The following is an 18,689-nucleotide window of genomic DNA, read 5'->3' as shown; positions in this document are numbered from 1 at the left end:
TCTGCAAAGCGGTCGCCCAGTTTACGTTTGTTCTCTCCAGTGTAGAGGAGACCACATTGAGAGCAACGAATGCAGTAGACTAAGTTGGGGGAAATGCAAGTGAAATGCTGCTTCACTTGAAAGGAGTGTTTAGGCCCTTGGACGGTGAGGAGAGAGGAAGTGAAGGGGCAGGTGTTGCATCTTTTGCGTGGGCATGGGGTGGTGCCATAGGTGGGGGTTGAGGAGTAGGGGGTGATGGAGGAGTGGACCAGGGTGTCCCGGAGGGAGCGATCCCTACGGAATGCCGATAGTGGGGGGTGAAGGGAAGATGTGTTTGGTGCTGGCATCATGCTGGAGTTGGCGGAAATGGCGAAGGATGATCCTTTGAATGTGGAGGCTGGTGGGGTGATAAGTGAGGACAAGGGGGACCCTATCATGTTTCTGGGAGGGAGGAGAAGGCGTGAGGGCGGATGCACGGGAGATGGGCCGGACGCGGTTGAGGGCCCTGTCAACGACCGTGGGTGGAAAACCTCGGTTAAGGAAGAAGGAGGACATGTCAGAGGAACTGTTTTTGAAAGTGGCATCATCGGAACAGATGCGACGGAGGCGAAGGAACTGAGAGAATGGGATGGAGTCCTTACAGGAAGCGGGGTGTGAGGAGCTGTAGTTGAGGTAGCTGTGGGAGTCGGTGGGTTTGTAATGGATATTGGTGGACAGTCTATCACCAGAGGTTGAGACAGAGAGGTCAAGGAAGGGAAGGGAAGTGTCAGAGATGGACCACGTGAAAATGATGGAGGGGTGGAGATTGGAAGCAAAATCAATAAATTATTCCAAGTCCCGACGAGAGCATGTAGCGGCACCGAAGTAATCATCGATGTACCGGAGAAAGATTTGTGGAAGGGGGCCGGAGTAGGACTGGAACAAGGAATGTTCCACATACCCCATAAAGAGACAGGCATAGCTGGGGCCCTTAACCCTTACATTTATGTTCAATTCCATTTGTAATAAAGGATAGCATTCCGTTAGCCTTCTTAATTACTTGCTGTGCTTGCATACTAACTTTTAGGAGCTGATACCAGAACACCTAGATCCCTCTGCACCTCAGAATTATGCTTCCGTTCTCCAATTAAGTAATATTCTGCTTTTTGGCTCTTCCTGCCAAAGTGAGCAACTTCACATTTTCCCTCTTTAAACTCCATTTGCCAGATCTTTGCCCACTCACTCAACCTATCTATATCCATCAGCAACTTATTCATGTCCTATTCACAACATACTTTCCTACCTATCTTTGTGTCTTCTGCAAATTTAGCTACCATGTCTTCACTCCCCTCATCTAAGCCATTGATATAAATCCTAAAACATTGAGGCCCCAACGTAGACCCCTATGGGACTCCACTTGTCACATACTGCCAACCCAAGAAAGACCCATTTTTGCATACTCTCTGCTTTCTGCCAGCCTCTGTTTCAGCTGCCATGCCATCATCTCACCGCTTCCTCATATAGGGCACCATATTTAAAGTGCAGCCGTGCGCACACCTCTCAGTTTTTCAGGCCAGGGCTGCTGCACAGAAGACATGGCCCAGAAAGACAAGAATACTGTGGCTCCCTGATTCAGTGACGTGTCCCTGGAATGCCTATTGGACGCTGTAGAGGCCCGCTGTGATGTCCTCACCGCTGCTCTGGGTGCAGGATGGGCAGCAACATCACCAATTCGGCTTGGGAGGCAGTGGCAGTGGTAGTCAGTGCCAACGCCCTGCAAAAGAGAACAGCCACCCAGTGATGAAAGATGACGATTGATCTCTTTCATTCCACCAGGGTAAGTTACTCTTCTCATCACTCTCAACTCACACACTCACAAACCCATCACACACCCACAGGGACCTCACTCACTGTCAGTTCAAGGGACATCACCTTTCACTCTCTCTCACACACACCTCCATTGTCCCCATCCCATCCGTGGCACCACTCACCACCCACACATGCCATCTGGCCCAGCATGCATCCTGCTTACACTTGCTCCATCTGTCTTCATGCAGGACAAGCAGGCATACAACAAAGAGAGGTCACAGACAGGTGGAGAAATGCCTGAAATCAAGGTCTTGATGGACTTTGAAAACAGAACCATCCAGCTGGTTGGCAAAGACCTGGACAGTTCCTGAGTGTTGACGGTGAGGTCAGTGCTGCTCTACCAAGTGAAGATCCAGAAGTGCAACATCCATCAGGCAACCATGTTGTGAGTTGTGTGTCCTGTTTCACTTGCACTTATTATCACCCCTTGCTTCTGCAGGCACATCTGGGAAACAGGTGAGGTGGTCCACAACTCAGGTCCTTGATTCAAGCCCCGAAGACATCTCATAAGAGATATCTGCGGAAACTCTTGTTGAAGACCCATCACAGTGCTCACCCACACTCTCCACCAGTACAGAGACATGCACCTCGGTGGGACCTAGCTTTAGAGTAACCTCAAGGTCATAATGTGGTGAGCACATTGCACTGTCTGATCCACAGCAGGGACTTCCCAGGTGTCTGGCACTCGGAGGACTGCTGGAGACTAGAAATCTGCTGAGTGTGAGTCAGATAATGAGCCTCTGGACTTGGTCGTACTTAAGTTGCTGGACCTGCAAAGGCAAGCTCGGGAACGCCAGGAAGGGATGTCCATTGCTCTCCTCAGATTGTAAGGCACAATGGAGGAGTCCATCTGCATTCATTCTGAGGTGATAATGCGTTGGCATGCCAACGCACTGAGGTCAACACTGGTAGTATGGTGGTCGCCACGGAGGCCTTGGCACAAGATGTCGCTCCTGCACTGATGCTCAGGCTGAACTCCATCGCTGACGCCACACAGCAGGACCCCGAAAGCAGGCTGGGGCCTCTCCAGGTCTCGGCCCTCCTGTGTCAGCACAGACACAGCTTAGCAATCGGAAGGCTGCCTCTACCTCCACTGTGGATGTCGGGAGCACCAAGACATAGTGGCAGGGTTAGGAAGGTTAAGAAGATGTATATAATGTTCACTATCGTAAATAAAATCCCAAAAATGTCTCCTTGCTTATGGAATGAGGGAACTATGGGCATCTGCTGTGTGTCCATGACAGGGACCTTATCACAGAGGGTATGTGTGCTGCCATCAGCCAGACAGGAGTCAAAAGTTCACAGATTCAATGTGAGGATGTATGGTGAGGATCATCCTCCACAAATCTAACAGAGGGCCTCCTGAGTGTACATGCCTTGTCTGGCCAGTGCAAGGACATCATCGCTGTCATCCTTGCCTTCGAGGAGCTCCTCACCCTCATCCCTTTTGATGTTCTCCTCATCAGAGGAGATGTGCAGCTCCTCCATCTCCTCCTCAGCCAGTTCCTTTCCTTGTTGCAGCACCAAGTTGGAAAGGGTGCAGCAGATGACAACGATGTGTGACACCCTCTGTGGATTGTATTGCAGGGCTCCACCAGTCCGGTCCAGGCACCGGGACCACTCTTCCAACAATCTGATGGTTTTCTCCAGCAATCTGCGAGTTACAGCATGAGCCTCATTGTACGTTCACTCTTCTGCAGCCCGAGGCTGCCACACAGGTGTCATCAGCCACGGCCTCTGTGAGTAGCCCTTGTCCCCGAGGAGCCAACCCTGCAGCCTCTGTGGACCCTGGAAGACGTCAGGGATCTGTGACTGACTGAAAATGTAAGAGTTGTGGACAGTTCCTGGGAACCATGTGTCGACCTGCAGGGTGCGTTTGTTGTCGTCTCACACCAGCTGCAAATTCAGCAAGCGGAAGCCCTTACCGTTGGCGTAGTTGACCGCTTGTTGCCACGGAGACCTGAGCACTATGTGAGTGCAAGTGATGGTACTCTGCACTTGTGGGAAACCTGACATCTGGGCAAATCCCAAAGTGCTTGCATCCTGGCTGTCCTGGTCCCAGGCAAAATGTACAAAATTGTGTGCCCTCGCAGTGGAGGCCCGCTGTGATGTCCTCTACCCCGCTCTGACCACACGATGTTCAGCTACATCACCAATTTGGCTTAGGAGGTAGTGGCAGTGGTGGTCAGTGCCAACACCCTGCAAAAGAGAACAGCCACCCAGTGTGGAAAGAGGGTGATTGATCTCATCTGTTCCACCAGGGTAAGTCACCCTTCTCATCACTCTCAACTCACACACTCACAAACCCATCACATACCCACAGGGATCTCACACTTCAAGGGGAAACACCACAATTCTCACACACACGCTCACATCTCCATCAGGCTCATATCCACTGGAGCTCGTGTCCTCATCCTGTCCACGTGTCCGCTCACCACACAAATATTCCACGCAATGCCATGTGCCCTGTTCACACTCTCTCTCTATCTGCTTCCATGTAGAGGAAGCTGGCTCACAACAGCAGGGAGGTGTCCCAGACCAGGTGTGGAGTGGCCCACATTAGGCCCCTCAGTCACTTTGAGGAGCATGCCATTGTGCTGACTGGTGAGGATATGGAACATGCCTGTGGTGACAGTGAGGTCGGCAGCAAATACCCTTATGAGGATTCTATTCTACACCATCATCCCTCTCTCAACATAACTGTGAATGCTCTCCCTCCTGCTTTTGACTCTGCCGCCAGGTGCTAATTATCTCTACTTTGGTTCACAGGGAGCTCTGCCAAGTGACTGACACCCTCAGCCAGCCAGTCCCTCAGCTCCATCCAGATCCTCACCTCCAGCCAACAGGACACCTCCTCCATTGAATAGCTGGAAATAAGCAGCCTGGAAGACCCATCACAGCGCTTACCCACACCCTCCACCAGCGCAGAGACACACACCTCAGTGGGACCTAGATCTAGAGCAGGCTCAGGTTCACAATCTGGTGGTCATCACACAGACACGTGTCTGCAGCAGGAGGAGGCAGGTTCAGCCGAGCACCCGGGCACTCAGAGGACTGCTGGGGAAGAGGCATCTGTGGGGTCCGAGTCAGAAGACAAACCTCTGGATTTCATCTTCCAACCCATCCTGGGGTGTCAGCAGAAGGTGTGGGAACATCACACAGAGCTGTTGGAATTCCTTAACAAAGTGGCAGGTGAGTCAGAGGAGTGCGTCCGCCTTCTCTCTGGTGAAGTGGTGCCCACATATGCATGCATGGAGGCTTCCATGTGGAAGATGATGTCCACCATGGCGACTCTGGTCCAACAGAACATGGAGGTGTGTGCAGACCTGCACTTCATCGCAGGAGCCATGGGTGAGTTCCTGTAGCAGCAATGCGAGAGGGAAACGGGGCACCTCGATGTCCCTCCAGCTGCCCCTTCCCCTCAAGGAGTCAGGGTGGGTCTGCCAGGCACCGGAAGGGAGGGGGAGAGACAGCTGGACACCCCTGGGTTATCCACTCAGGAATTTCAGAGGCTGCCCTCCCCATCTAAGTCCCTTTTGCCTGTGACCCCCCTCAACCTCGTCCTCTGTCACCGCAGAGGGAGCAGCTGGCCCACAGGATGACAGGCAGAGCAAGAAGGGTTCCTCAAGGCCTGGGGTCTCCAGAGGGTCCATGTTGAAGGCATCAGAGGCAACAGGGCAAACTATTCCACAGGCTGTTTCCATCCCTGCTCTGGATGCCAGGGCAGCACCTAGAAGTCAAAGACATTCAAAAGTTAAGAAATTCTGATAACAGTTGATTGTCGGGGGTGGGGGTGAAGACATTTTGTTACTTTCCAATCTAAAAATCTATTCACTTTTACTGAATAATGTGCAAAGGTGTCTTTCAGCTTCAATTACAGGCTTCACGAGTCCTTCCCCTGCACTGCACCCATCCCCCCAACCCTCCCCCACCTCCAACTAGCAGTTCAGCTGTATGCAGCCAACCCGTGAGTGATTCTGGAGGGAGACCTGTCTGTGTTTGTGTGGCAGGGCCATAGGGAGCCTCGTGCAAGCACTCTCCCATGCCCAGGGATCCTTCCCACATCATACCCTCTCACTGTCCTGAGCATTTTCAGTGCTGCCTGCTGGGGGTTTACTTTCAGCTGACCATCTGGGCTGACCCACCACCCATTGATCTCACTCCCAAGCAGCACCTGATTTCACCCACCACAGCTCCCATTTCTCTTACGGTTTAGTCAGCATGGTAGTGATTCAGTTTTCATTTCACTCCCCCATCTTTTCCCCTTCCCACATCACCCATTTCCTTTCCCCTATCACTGTTGACCCCTGCCCCCCACCACAACTCTCGCCCCCTTCACCGCCATCACCTTCCATCTCCCCTCTGCGACCTACCAGCCATAACCCTTTTCTTTTAGGGATATCCAGCCCCATCCACATTAACGTCCCCGACCTCCTCCTTCCCACCCTCTGGGTCTGTACCCCCACCAACCACCTTCAACATCTTTCCTACCGATATCGTCGAACCCTCACCCTCCCACCTTACCACCTCACTCTGCCCTTGGTCATATTTACCATTCCATCATACCATGCCCACCCTCAGTTCACTCTCCAGGAGGCAGTCATGGACTCATCTGAGCCCTCCATTGCACGTTAACCTGGACATTCCCACCTCCGGACTCCTTCCTCCCCTTGGAATTCCTTCCCCTCCTGGAACTCCTTCCCCCACTTAGACTCCCTCTCCCTTGGTCCTTCCCCACCCCTGGATTCCCCCACTTCATCCTTCCCCCTTCCTGACTCCTTCAGACGCCCTTACTTCTTCTTCAACCCTTACTCCCTCCTCTCTCCGCTCTCCTTCCTCCCCCCAGACTCCTTTCTCCCTCCTGGACTCCTTCCCCTCTCTGCACTCCTTCCCCTCTCTGCACTCCTTCCCCTCTCTGCACTCCTTCCCTTACATCCTCCACCCCCTTACACCTACCTCCTCAGTTTCTATCTTCTCCCTTGTTACAGCCTCGTCCCCCTGTAGTCCCTCCCCCCTCCCAACCTCCACCCCAACACCTGTGCTCCCCGCCCCCCCACCTCTTCCTCTCCCAGTCGATCCTAGGCTTTCCTGTCCCTGCACCGCATACATCTTCCTCTTCTACCGGCTGGTACATCTTCCTCTCCCAAACACAACTGGACCTGCCTCTCCCACCCTCAACCATCATCCGTTGTGAGCAGACCTTCAACGGTGACTTTCCAACTTCCGTGAGCTGCTTCGTGTCGGAGCCACGTCCATGAGAATCCACCCAGCATCCATGGGCACTCTGCCCGGATCCTGTTGCTGTCGGGCTCCAGCATTTTTTGCTCCTCGGATGTCCACAATGTGATCAAGACCCTGGCGATAAATCCCAACTTCTGCCCGTCACAGTTGTCAAGGAGTGTTCTGCACCGGCGTGTTTTCCCACCGATGTGGGCGGACGATCCAGCAGAGGGGTGATGATTCTGGCGGGCTGGTCTTATGCTGATGTATTACAACGAGGTTCCCGAAATCGGATGGCCGAAAACACCAGCAGCCATCGACGGGCTAAGCGGACGATTGCAAACTGCTTTCATGACATCGTGAAACCAATATTTAGCTTTCTCGCCATGTTGACAGCTCATGCTGCCGAATACGGCCGACGCCAGCTGGCATGGAAAATTCCACCCGATATCTTGTTAATGATGTCTTAGTCATTTGTTTCAGTTGTTACAAACAAGTGAGGAGGGGTTGAATGGCTCCCCGCTTTGCATTTTCCCCATTTGACTGCAACAGGTTTTTTGTTTGAAAGGGATACACATGCCATTGAGTTTTTTTTATTCATTCACATGGTGTGGGCTTCGCCGGCTGGGCCAGCATTTATTGCCCATCCCTAGATGCCCTTGAGAAGGTGAGTGGAGATCCAGGACAAAGCAACCTGCTTGACTGGCACCATATCCGCAAACATTTACTCCCTCCACCACCGACACTCAGTAGCAGCAGTGTGTAACATCTATAAGATGCACCACAGGAATTCACCAAGGCTCCTTAGACAGCACCTTCCAAACCCATGAACACTACCATCTAGAAGGACAAGAGCAGCAGACACATGAGAACACAACTTCCTGGAAGTTCCCTTGCAAGTCACTCACCATCCTGACTTGGAAATATATTGCCTTTCCTTCACTGTCACTGGGTCAAAATCCTGGAACTCTCTTCCTATCAGCACCATTGGTGTACCTGCACAACATGGACTGCTGTGGTTCAAGAAGGCAGCTCACCACCACCTTCTCAAGGGCAACTAGGGATGGGCAATAAATTCTGGCCCAGCCAGCAAAGCCCACATCCTATGAATGAATGAAAATAAGAACGAATTGGAAGGTGGAATGTATAGGGATGCAAATTAGGGTTAGCCATCTCAGGCTGAGTTCAAGTTACTTTAGTCTCTGTTTTTTAAAATGCCTGTTTCAATTCTGATTTCCAGCTGATTAAAATCATATTTTGGCATAAAACACATCTTCATGACAATGTAAACATCTTAAAATGTAAAATCTTGTAGTGTCATTCTTTCAGCTATTAACTGGAAGTTCGAATTTCTTTTACAAGTTATTGCCCTCTCAGGAATCATAACACTGTCAACAGTAGGTTCTCAGTCTATATGCACGTAAGAGAAAGCAAATGTGGGGGATTGGTAATGTAGTGGTAATGCCATCACACTTGTAATCCAGAGGTCCAGGCTAATACTCTGAGGATGTGGGTTCAATCCCCACTATAGCAGCTCATGGACTTTAAATATAATTAATAGAATATAAAGCTAATCTTATTAATGGTGACCATGAAACTACCATCAATTGTCGTAATAAACCATCTGGTTCACTGAGTCCATCATGGAAGGAAATCTGCTGTCCTTACCCAGACTGGTGTATTTGTAACCCAGACCCACAGAGATGTGCTTCACTCTTAACTGAGCTCTGCAATGGCTGAGAAACCCACTCATTTCAAGGACAATTAGGGATGGGCAACAAATGCTGACCATGAAAGCATAAAGAAAAGGAAAAAACTACAGTAATAAATGGGAAGCCAAAAAATTAGCAAAATGTCAAAGTGAATGGAACTGAGTAAAATGGGTCAAACATCTGACCCAGTTGGGCAGAAGAGAAATATGTTGTGTGGCAGAGTTGATATCATTCATATTACACTATCACCCAAAGTCAAAATGATCTTAATTGTTTAAAAAGTCACACATGAATCGAAAAATAATGATGATTTGGAAAATCTTTTGAGGATGGGAAAAAAAACGTATCAAAGAGAGAAGAGGAATTGAGGTGGGCTAGCAGCAAGGTGAGTTCAGCCAAGTTAGTGAATAGAATGCTCAAGATGCAAAAGATTCTTGAAAGGATAGATTGATGGACTAAATATTATCAAACATGAGGAAGTAAGAGGCATTTTAGTGGACTCATTAGACAACTCATCAGTCACCACAAACAAAGGCTGTGAACAAATTGTGTCAAATTAACATGCAAATCCATAACATAGAGGGATGTTATGTAGAGGTGAATGAAGCATGTATTAGGAAGAAATCCAACAAATTAGAGACATGTTTATTTTGGATTGATGAGTGGAAAAACACTTTAGACAGTTCTCATATATAATTAGTACAGTGCTGATAAGACTAACTGTTGTGGTCCATTACATCTTATTTTATGATTGGTGACAATTTAGCGACACCAATAGGATGTTGATTGCAAATATTCTGATTTTAAACTCTATTTAGTAGAAATCAGCCACTTAACATGCAGATAAGCAGCATTTATATATATAACACAAAAAATTGAGGAAGTAAGTGATTAAAGGGAAGTAATAAAGGAGACCGGTCACATTCTCCACCTATTCCTGCACACATATAGATAGGGCATCAGTGGCATTTTCTGTAATGAGATTTACAGTGAACCATTTCTGCTTGTTTCCCAACTTTCAAAAGGTAACCCCTGCCCACCAATTGAGTTTCCTCGAGTTTCTGTAGCTCTCCCACAACCTGGACATTTTTGATTCAGCAGCCTGCATTTGAGACAGGATGGACAGACTTCTGGGCAACGTCACCCAGAATTATTACTCACGCCACCTGGAGAGAGACCGTACTGGCACTGACTGTCAGCTCCTTCACATCCAGGGCTGCAGCACAGGTCTGCCAACTGTTCCACATCATCAGAAAAGCAGGCAACACTATTTACACCACTCTGTTGCCAAGGTTATGTTGGGTAACCTCTGCATGGGTAACCTCTGAATAAACTCCCAATGTGGTACCTCCAGCCATCTGTTCATATGACCCTAATGTATTTATATAGGAAGCTGATATAAATGGTGCCTTAATGTTGCCATTCTTAGGGTTACAATTCAGAAGTCTTTCTTTCTGTGGTTTCTAACAGTAATAATAATAATTAGATTCTCCTGTCGCTCTGAGGGATGAATGTTCAGCAAAAAAAGAGACCAGCTTACAGCCTAGGTTAATGTTGTCTCATGAGTGACCTTAGGCCAAGGCTCGATTTGCATAGCCGATTGCAAGTATTGGATAAGAAATCAGGATTGGAGGGCTGGATGGAGACATTTGCTTGGTGTCACACTCATATCACTTTTGCTTCTTTTACTAATTACTTTAAATCTGTGCCCGCTCTTTCTTGACCCTTTCGTGAGTGGGAACAGTTTCTCCTATCCACTCTGTCCAGACCCCTCATGATTTTAAATACCTCTATCAAATCTCCTCTCAGCCTTCTTTTCTCTAAGGAGAACAGTCCTAGCTTCTCTAATCTATCTTTATAACTGAATTTCTTCATCCCTGGGACCATTCCCGTGAATCTTTTCCGCACTCTCCAATGTGTTCACATCCTTCCTAAAGTGCAGCGCCCAGAGCTGTACACAATAGTCCAGCTGAGGTCCAACTAGTGACTTATACAAATTCAACATAACCTCCTGACTCTTGTACTCTATGCTCCTATTAATAAAGCCCAGGATACCTGTATGCTTTATTAACTGCCCTCTCAACCTGTCCTGCCACTTTCAATGACTTACGCAGGTCACTTTGCTTCTGCACCCCTTCTAATTGTAACCTTTATCTTATATTGGGCCATTATTTCTATCTCGTGTCAGAAACAGATGGCCCACAGGAATTAGAAGAAATAAGTACATACTTACCCACCCTTGAAAATTACTCACCGGAGCTGCTTGGGGGCCTCCATTGAAAGAGTCCTCACAGGCCCCATGGATGCGCAGTTCTAGCAGATTCAAGGAGGCCGCGCCCTCTTTTATGCAGCACCTGCTGCTGTAAAGCGGGTAGGTTTAAGGGGCCAGGGAAAATGACAGGCCAGGGAGAAGGCCAGGGAAAAGGGCCAGGGAAAATGACAGGCCAGGGAGAAGGTGAGTGTTTGGGTAAGCAGATAAGGTTTGGGCGGGCTGGGGGAAATCAGAAATTGGAGGGCGGGAAGGTGAGGAGGATCGGATAATGGGGGGTTCGGAGGTCAGGGAGGGTGGGGGGGAATCCTTGTGGGGGTTTGTCCAGGGTGTGGATGGATCCCAGGGTGTGCGGGGGAGGGGGGGATGTGTGGGGGTGTGAGATTGGGAGTGGGGGAGTACCGTGGGATCGGTCTGGGTGTTTAAAATAGTCATCCAAACGTTAGAATAAGTTTTACTTCTTCTGACCTTTCTGGGTAACTATTGGTCTGTCCTCTGAAGTTTGTGCCCAGTGCAGCGCAATTGTCCAGAGGCAGTGTGCACTTCTGGGCAATTGACAGGCAAACCCTCACCTGAGAACGTCCGAGAGGGATTCCCCAGTGCAGACATCGGGACTGTTAGGGCCTCGCTCTGATCGCTGATATCCGAGGAGCAGAAGATGCTGGAGCCTTAGGGTTCCCAGACCTGGGAGGAACACATGCGTCACCCCAGTTTGAGTGGGAGAGGAATGTATACCATTGAGGCGGGGTGGGTGGTGAGGTTGGGAGGGGAGGATCGATGGTGTCAGCGGCATTGAGGTTGGGAGGGGCTGAACAATGGTCTCTCGGGAGGTGAGGTTGGGAACAGTGGGGGGTAAGGTTGTGGGGGATCGATAGTGTCGGGGGTGAGGTTGGGGGGGATCGATGGTGTCGGGGGTGTGGTTGGGGGGGATCGATAGTGACAGGGGTGAGGTTGGGGGGAAATGATAGTGTCGGGGGTGAGGTTGGGGGGGGGGGAATGATGGTGTCGGGGGTGAGGTTGGGGGGTGGCCGGGAGGAGTATGGCGGTGGTGACAGTGTAACAGTGGACAAGATGGCAGCTGGGGAGGTAGGTGTAAAGGGGAAGGAAGGTGTAAGGGAAAGAGTTTGGAGGAGTGAAGGAACCCAGCTGGAGGAAGGAATCCAGGGGCAGGGGGAAAGACTCCATGGGGAGGAACGGGTAAAGGTGGAGAAAAGAGTAAAGGGGGCAGTTTGGGGGGTGTCCAGGTGCAAGGGGAGGGTCTGTGGAGTTGATGACTGCCTCCTGGGGAGTGAAATGAGAGTGGGCATAGGAATGATGAGAATGAGAGGAAGCAGATAGAGCTGCTAGAGTGCGAGGGCGAGGATGCATCGATAGCAGTAGAAGGGATGGCGAGGGTGGCTCATGGACACTCGGAGGCAGACATGGTCCCTGGGAGTGGGAAGGAGGAGGTCAGGGAGGTCAAGGTGGATGAGGGTGGGATTCTCCGGAAGTGGGGGAACTCACCCATGGCTACCGCGATGGAGCGCAGGTCTTCACACATCTCCACGTTCTGCTAGACCAGGGTCTCCAGAGGATCCAAAATCCTTCCCATGGAAAATTCCATGTGTGTCATCCTGTGTTGAGGGTTTCCAATAGCTCCATGTGATGTCCCCCCGCCTTCTGCTGACTATCCACGATGAGTTGGATGCGGATGGGCGGACCCTGAGGCTTGTCACCTGACTCAGACCTCACTCATGCTACCCTCCCCAGATTTAGCGATGCCTCCCTTGAACACCTACTAAGTGCAGTGGGGACCCACTGTAAAGTCCTCTATCCCCTCTCTGAGGGAAGGCCAGTAAGCAAGGTCACCAATCCAGCTTGGGAGGAGGTGGTTATCACCAACGCCCTGCAAAAGAGGACAGCCACCCAGTGCCGAAAGCTGATGAATGGTCTCCTCCGTTCCACCAGGGTAATTCACTATTTTCATCACTCTTAACTCTCACATTCTCAAACCCATCACACATCCACAGGGATCACCACTAACTCTCTCACACACCCTCACATCTCCATCAGGCTCATAACCTCTGGAGCTTGAATCCTCATCCTGTCCATGGCTCCGCTCACCACACAAACATTCCACGCAGTGACACTTATCCTGCTCACAATCTCTACATCTATTTCCATGCAAGAGAAGCTGGCTCACATCAGCAGGGAGAGGTCCCAGACAGGGGTGGGGTGGAGTGGCCCTCTTCCCTAGCAGTCCTTCAAGTACTGGGGACCTCAGCTGAAACTTACTCCTCCTGCTGTGGACATGTGCCCATGCGGTGACCACCAGACTTTGAACCCGAGTCTGCTCTTGGTCTAGGTCCCTCCGAGGTGTGTGTCTCTGCACTGCTGGAGGGTGTGGATAAGCGCTGTGACGGGTCTTCCAGGCTGCTTACTTCCAGCTCTTCAATGGAGGAGGTGCCCTCTTGTCTGGATCTGAGGATGTGGATGGAGCTCAGGGACTGACTGGCTGAGAGTGTTGGTCGCTTGGCAGAGCTCCCTGTGAACCAAAGTAGAGATAATTAATGCCTGGCCGCAGAGTCAAAAGCAGGAGAGCGAGCACTCACAGTTGTGTAGAGAGAGGGATGATGTGGTACAGGATCCTCGCGTGGGTGTTCGCTGCTGACCTCACCATCAGCATCCCAATCAGCACAATGGCACGCTCCTCAAAGTGAGTGAGGGGCATAATGTGAGCCACTCCACCCCCCCTGTCTGGGACCTCTCCCTGCTGATGTGAGCCAGCTTCTCTTGCATGGAAACAGATGTAGAGAGTGTGAGCAGGATACATGGCACTGTATGGAATGTTTGTGTGGTGAGCGGAGCATGGACAGGATGAGGATTCAAGCTCCAGAGGTTATGAGTCTGATGGAGATGTGAGGGTGTGTGGGAGAGTTAGTGATGATCCCTGTGGATGTGTGTTGGGTTTGAGAATGTGAGAGTTGAGTGATGAGAATAGTGAATTACCCTGGTGGAACGGAGGAGACCATTCATCAGCTTTCGGCACTGGGTGGCTGTCCTCTTTTGCAGGGCGTTGGTGATGACCACCTCCTCCCAAGCTGGATTGGTGACCTTACTTACTGGCCTTCACCCAGAGAGGGGATAGAGGACTTTGCAGTGGGCCCCCACTGTGCTCAGGAGGCGCTCAAGGGAGGCATCGTTAAATCTGAGGGCAGCATGTTTCTCCCTTTAGTAATCATCAGTTCACAATAGTTTCCTATCCTTGTAGAGTGCTGGCTCTCTGCAGGGGCAGTCTTTAAATAAGGCACCTGGATTACTGAAGATCTGATGTGACAGCCAGATGGGCAGATGAGAGGAAGCCCTGCCTGTGACCCGGCATGTTTCCCAGGAATGCATGATTAATGAGACCGGATTAGGACCCTATGGCATGAAAAGCTGCCATTGCGAAAAGAAGATAAAATGTCCTTTTTCTCACTTGCAAACTGGGACAATTCTGCCCACAGTATCTCTAACACACACACACACTCTCTCTCTCTCTCCCTCTCACTCTCTTGCTCTTTCTCACACCCACCCACACATTCAAGATTGGAATTTTGTCACAAAGCTTCCTGGAGCTGAGCTCTAATGTTAAACATTTAATGCAGTTGACTGACTGGTGCTCACTTTTACTGCCATAGAAACAAGCAGGTTGATTGTTGTACAGGCATCAACCACTAGCCTTATCCTAGTGGTCTCAATGGATGAGTCAAATCTTACATCTCTGCTGACATTACAGGTTTAACATTTCTATTTTGAGCTTAGGTTACTATAGCAAGGAATCATTTTATTTTATCTTTTTTCTCTTTGGATTTAGAGGATTCTCTTTTTGGAATTACTTTATCACCTTGGAGATGGTCTTTTGGACTAGTAGGTCTTTAGTGTCTTGCAAGAGTCTGTGTTGAGATAGTTATCCAGTTGGTCTTTATTAAAATCCTGCTTCCCACTACTTCCATGAACTCATCTAATGACTAACTCAGCCCCAAAGATGAAGAGAATTGGCCTTAACTTTGAGCCTCAATGAGTTCAATTAAACTGGAACCAGCTGGAGGCATCCAGTTCACCACAATTGACCCATGTGCTCCTAGCTTAAGAAAGGGAAAGTCACTCATTGTTTTTGTTCCTAAGTCCTACCTGGAAATCCTAGTTGGAAAGGTGTGTTTGAACGTTTATTCTTCCTGAAACTGTAAGCTAGGATCTGTGTTGAAATATTACAGAATCCACCCCTTGAATTGTCATGGTCCAGAGCTGCTAAAGATCATCCACCACCAGAAGCAACTCTTTGGAATCTCGTCAGCTTCCCAGCTCCCAAGCTGGAGCAATTGGGAATACACTTTGTACGAGTAATTGGATAGGCACAGTGATATTTCTTAATTATTCCTGTTAACAGTTATACACGCATAGAGTTGAAAGAGTATTTTCTTTTCCTGGATTTGCTGTAGGTGTTAATATTTGCAGTGAAGTCAAGGCTGGACTGAAAGATGATGGGTCGTAAGAACAGTGATGACAAGGATTGCAGGAGTCTTTATGTGTTTGGAATAGGCGGGTGGCTTCATGTGAAGTGTTCTTGGATAAGCTGCTCTCTGAGCACTCTGGAAACTGGGTGCACTAGTAGTCAAAGTGCTCCTGCTGCTCATCCTCACGGTGCTCCTCTTTATCCTCCTTCACGCCATACTGCCCAGGTGGAGGTAAGGCCAGGTCCACATTAGAAAGAATTCAGCGCACCATTACAGATCTGGAAACACAGTCAGGAGGCGAGCGCAGAGCTCCTCCTGAAAAGTTCAGGCAGGGACAGCATATTGACAGTCAATTCACACCAATAGTCACTCCCCAAAACTGGCCCAAAGTTAACACTGGGGCCATGCTGCTGGACAAATATGAGGTGGACTGTAACAGTGATCCTGAGGAGGAGGATGCTGAGCCACAAGCTGCACCATGGAGCAAGGGTTTACCCGAGGAGAGAGGCAGGCAGGTCACAACAATAACATCTTACATTTATATAGTGTGTTATGTAAAATATCCCAGGAGCAAATATCAAATGATGTTTCACCCTGAGCCGTCTAAGGGTATATTAGGATAGATGACCACAAGCTTGATCAACGAAGTACTTTTTTAAGAAGCATCTTAAAGGAGAAAGAGGTGAAGAAGTTTAAGGTAGAAATTCCAGAGCTTTGGGCCCGCGCAGATGAAGACATGGCTGCCAGTAGAAGAGCAATTAAAATCGGGAGTACGCAGGGTACCAACATTGGAAGAGCGCGGAGATCTTGGAGGGCTGTAGGGCCATTGGAGGTTACAGAGATAGGGCAAGTGTATAAGGAATTTTAATCTCAGTTTGAGGAGAGGATTAGAGATCCCTTATTGCCGTTATGTCGGTCAGCCAACAATCTGTCGGATAGCACTCCTGCTCCTCCCCGCTCTGCAGGAAGGCTTAAAACAAAAACATACTTTTTTTGGGATGTTTTCTGGCCATGTTCCTCTTCACAATTGGGTTAGCCTGTGAGAAACTCATGTCGCTTCCTGCTCATGCTGACGAGTTAAAATTGCCTGAAATAACGATGTTGAAAAGAGGGCCCCAGTACCTTTGGGAATGTGTTCCTTCCTGCTCTGGATAGCATGTGAACATCTAACCAGTTGGATGCTGGCAACTCCAGGGTGATAAATCAACCTGGATGATATTAACTAAACTCCCACCCAGCTTTTGCTGGACACAGGGTTATAATTGTCCCATATTTTAAGCCTAGTCATATTTTTTTTTTATTTTTGGGTCAGTTTATATTAAGTTGTTCTAATTTCCCATTAATGTGATCTCCTTATTTACTTCTATCTTTCTTATTCCCTCATCAAATGACAATTCCTCCATTTTGTTCTCACCTACGAGTGAGTAATAGTAAGGCCTCCGTAGATTTGTTCCCTTTCACACTTCAGCTTGTCTGGTTTGTTGGGAAGCCCCTTTTACAAAAATAGGAATACATTCCTACCTAAAATACAGAACCACTCTAACTTCTGAATGAACTAAACCCTTGTATGTTGTGCCTATCTCCAGTCTAATGGTTAATGTTCTGATACCAATTAGATTATTGTTACATGTCACCACCATAGCTTTGAGATGAGCTAACTTGCTACAGGATGTTTCTGGTATTCACAGCTTTTCTTTTGCTTTCCCACACCTGTTTTATTTTTAAATTGGAAACCGCAGCCTATTGTCAGTTCAATCTCATTGTTACAGCTCCTTCCATAACTGGAGTGTTGACCAATTTTTGAAATCTTATTCATGAGATCTCAAGATAATTACAGATGAAGAAGGTCATTTGGTTCACCTTGCTTTATCTATCCAGAGTCCCCTCGCCTACCTGTGCATTAAATAATTCAGTGTTCTCACTCCAGGAGATTATTCCATGTGTTGGTCACTCCATGGAAGACAATTAATCGAACCTTATAGCCAATGCGCTGACTCTCATCAGTTACATCAACTCATAGAATTACAAAGAGAGGAAAGAAACACTATAAATTATGGAAACAAATTAAAATCAAAGTTACTGTAAATAGCCGATTCTGTCAGCATTTCTAAACTTAAACGTTGGGGTAATTTTTTCAGCTGCAGATTCTTAAGCAGAACATGAAACATCCTTTTTTTCAGTTACTCATGTACCTGTTATGTACTTCAAACACTTTCTTTTTTATTTTACAGAGTATCAGCTGTATAATCTGCAAGAAAAATTGTCATTCAAGATGTTCATTTAGAATAAGATACTTAAGCAATGTTGTGTTGGATCCAAGTATGAGCTGCAACATTCATACAGTAAGGTTTTGAAACATTGGATTATGCAGAACTACTTCAAGGAATTATAGAATTACTGAATGATTAAAGCACTGAGGAGGCCATTCAGTGCATCTTGCCCATGCTAGCTCTCTGCAAGACCAACTTACCTAGCCCCACTCCCCTGTCTTTTCACTGTAACCCTGCAAATCTTTCCTTTTCAGATATTATCCAATTCCCTTTTGAAAGTGTGGATTGAATCGGCCTCCACCATACTCTCAAGCAATGCATTTTAACCACTCTTAACCATTTGCTGCATCAAATTTTTTTCCTCATATCCCCTTGGGTCCTTTTGTCATTCACCTTAAATTAGTGTCATCTAGTTCTCAATTCTTTCACTAATGGGAACAGCTTCCCTATCAACTCTGTCCAAACCCCTGATTTTGGAACCCTCTATCAAATCTCTTCACAATCATCTCCACTATCTCTGCAGCCACTTCCTTTATAAACCTAGGATGCAGACCGTCAGACCCAGAGTATTTGTCAGCCTTTAGTCCCATTAACTTCCCTAGTACCTTTTCTCTAATGATCGTGACTGCTTTAAGTTTCACTCTCCTTTTTCCTCTTGGCCTTCTACTAGCCATATTCCTGAGGTGCTTTCTGTATTTTCTACTGTAAAGACATATACAAAATATTTGTTCAAAGTCTCTGCCATTTCTTTGTTACCAATTATTAATTCCCCAGTCTCACCCTCCAAGGGACAAACACTTACTTTAACCACTCTTTTCCTTTTTATATACTTGTACAAGTGTTTATTGTCTGCTTTTATACTTCTTGCCAGTTTTCTCTCATACTCCAATTTCTCCCTCTTTCTATTCTTTAGTCA

Source organism: Carcharodon carcharias, chromosome 3, assembly GCF_017639515.1.
Source record: "Carcharodon carcharias isolate sCarCar2 chromosome 3, sCarCar2.pri, whole genome shotgun sequence".
Taxonomy (NCBI): domain Eukaryota; kingdom Metazoa; phylum Chordata; class Chondrichthyes; order Lamniformes; family Lamnidae; genus Carcharodon; species Carcharodon carcharias.
This window is presented reverse-complemented; position numbering follows the sequence as displayed.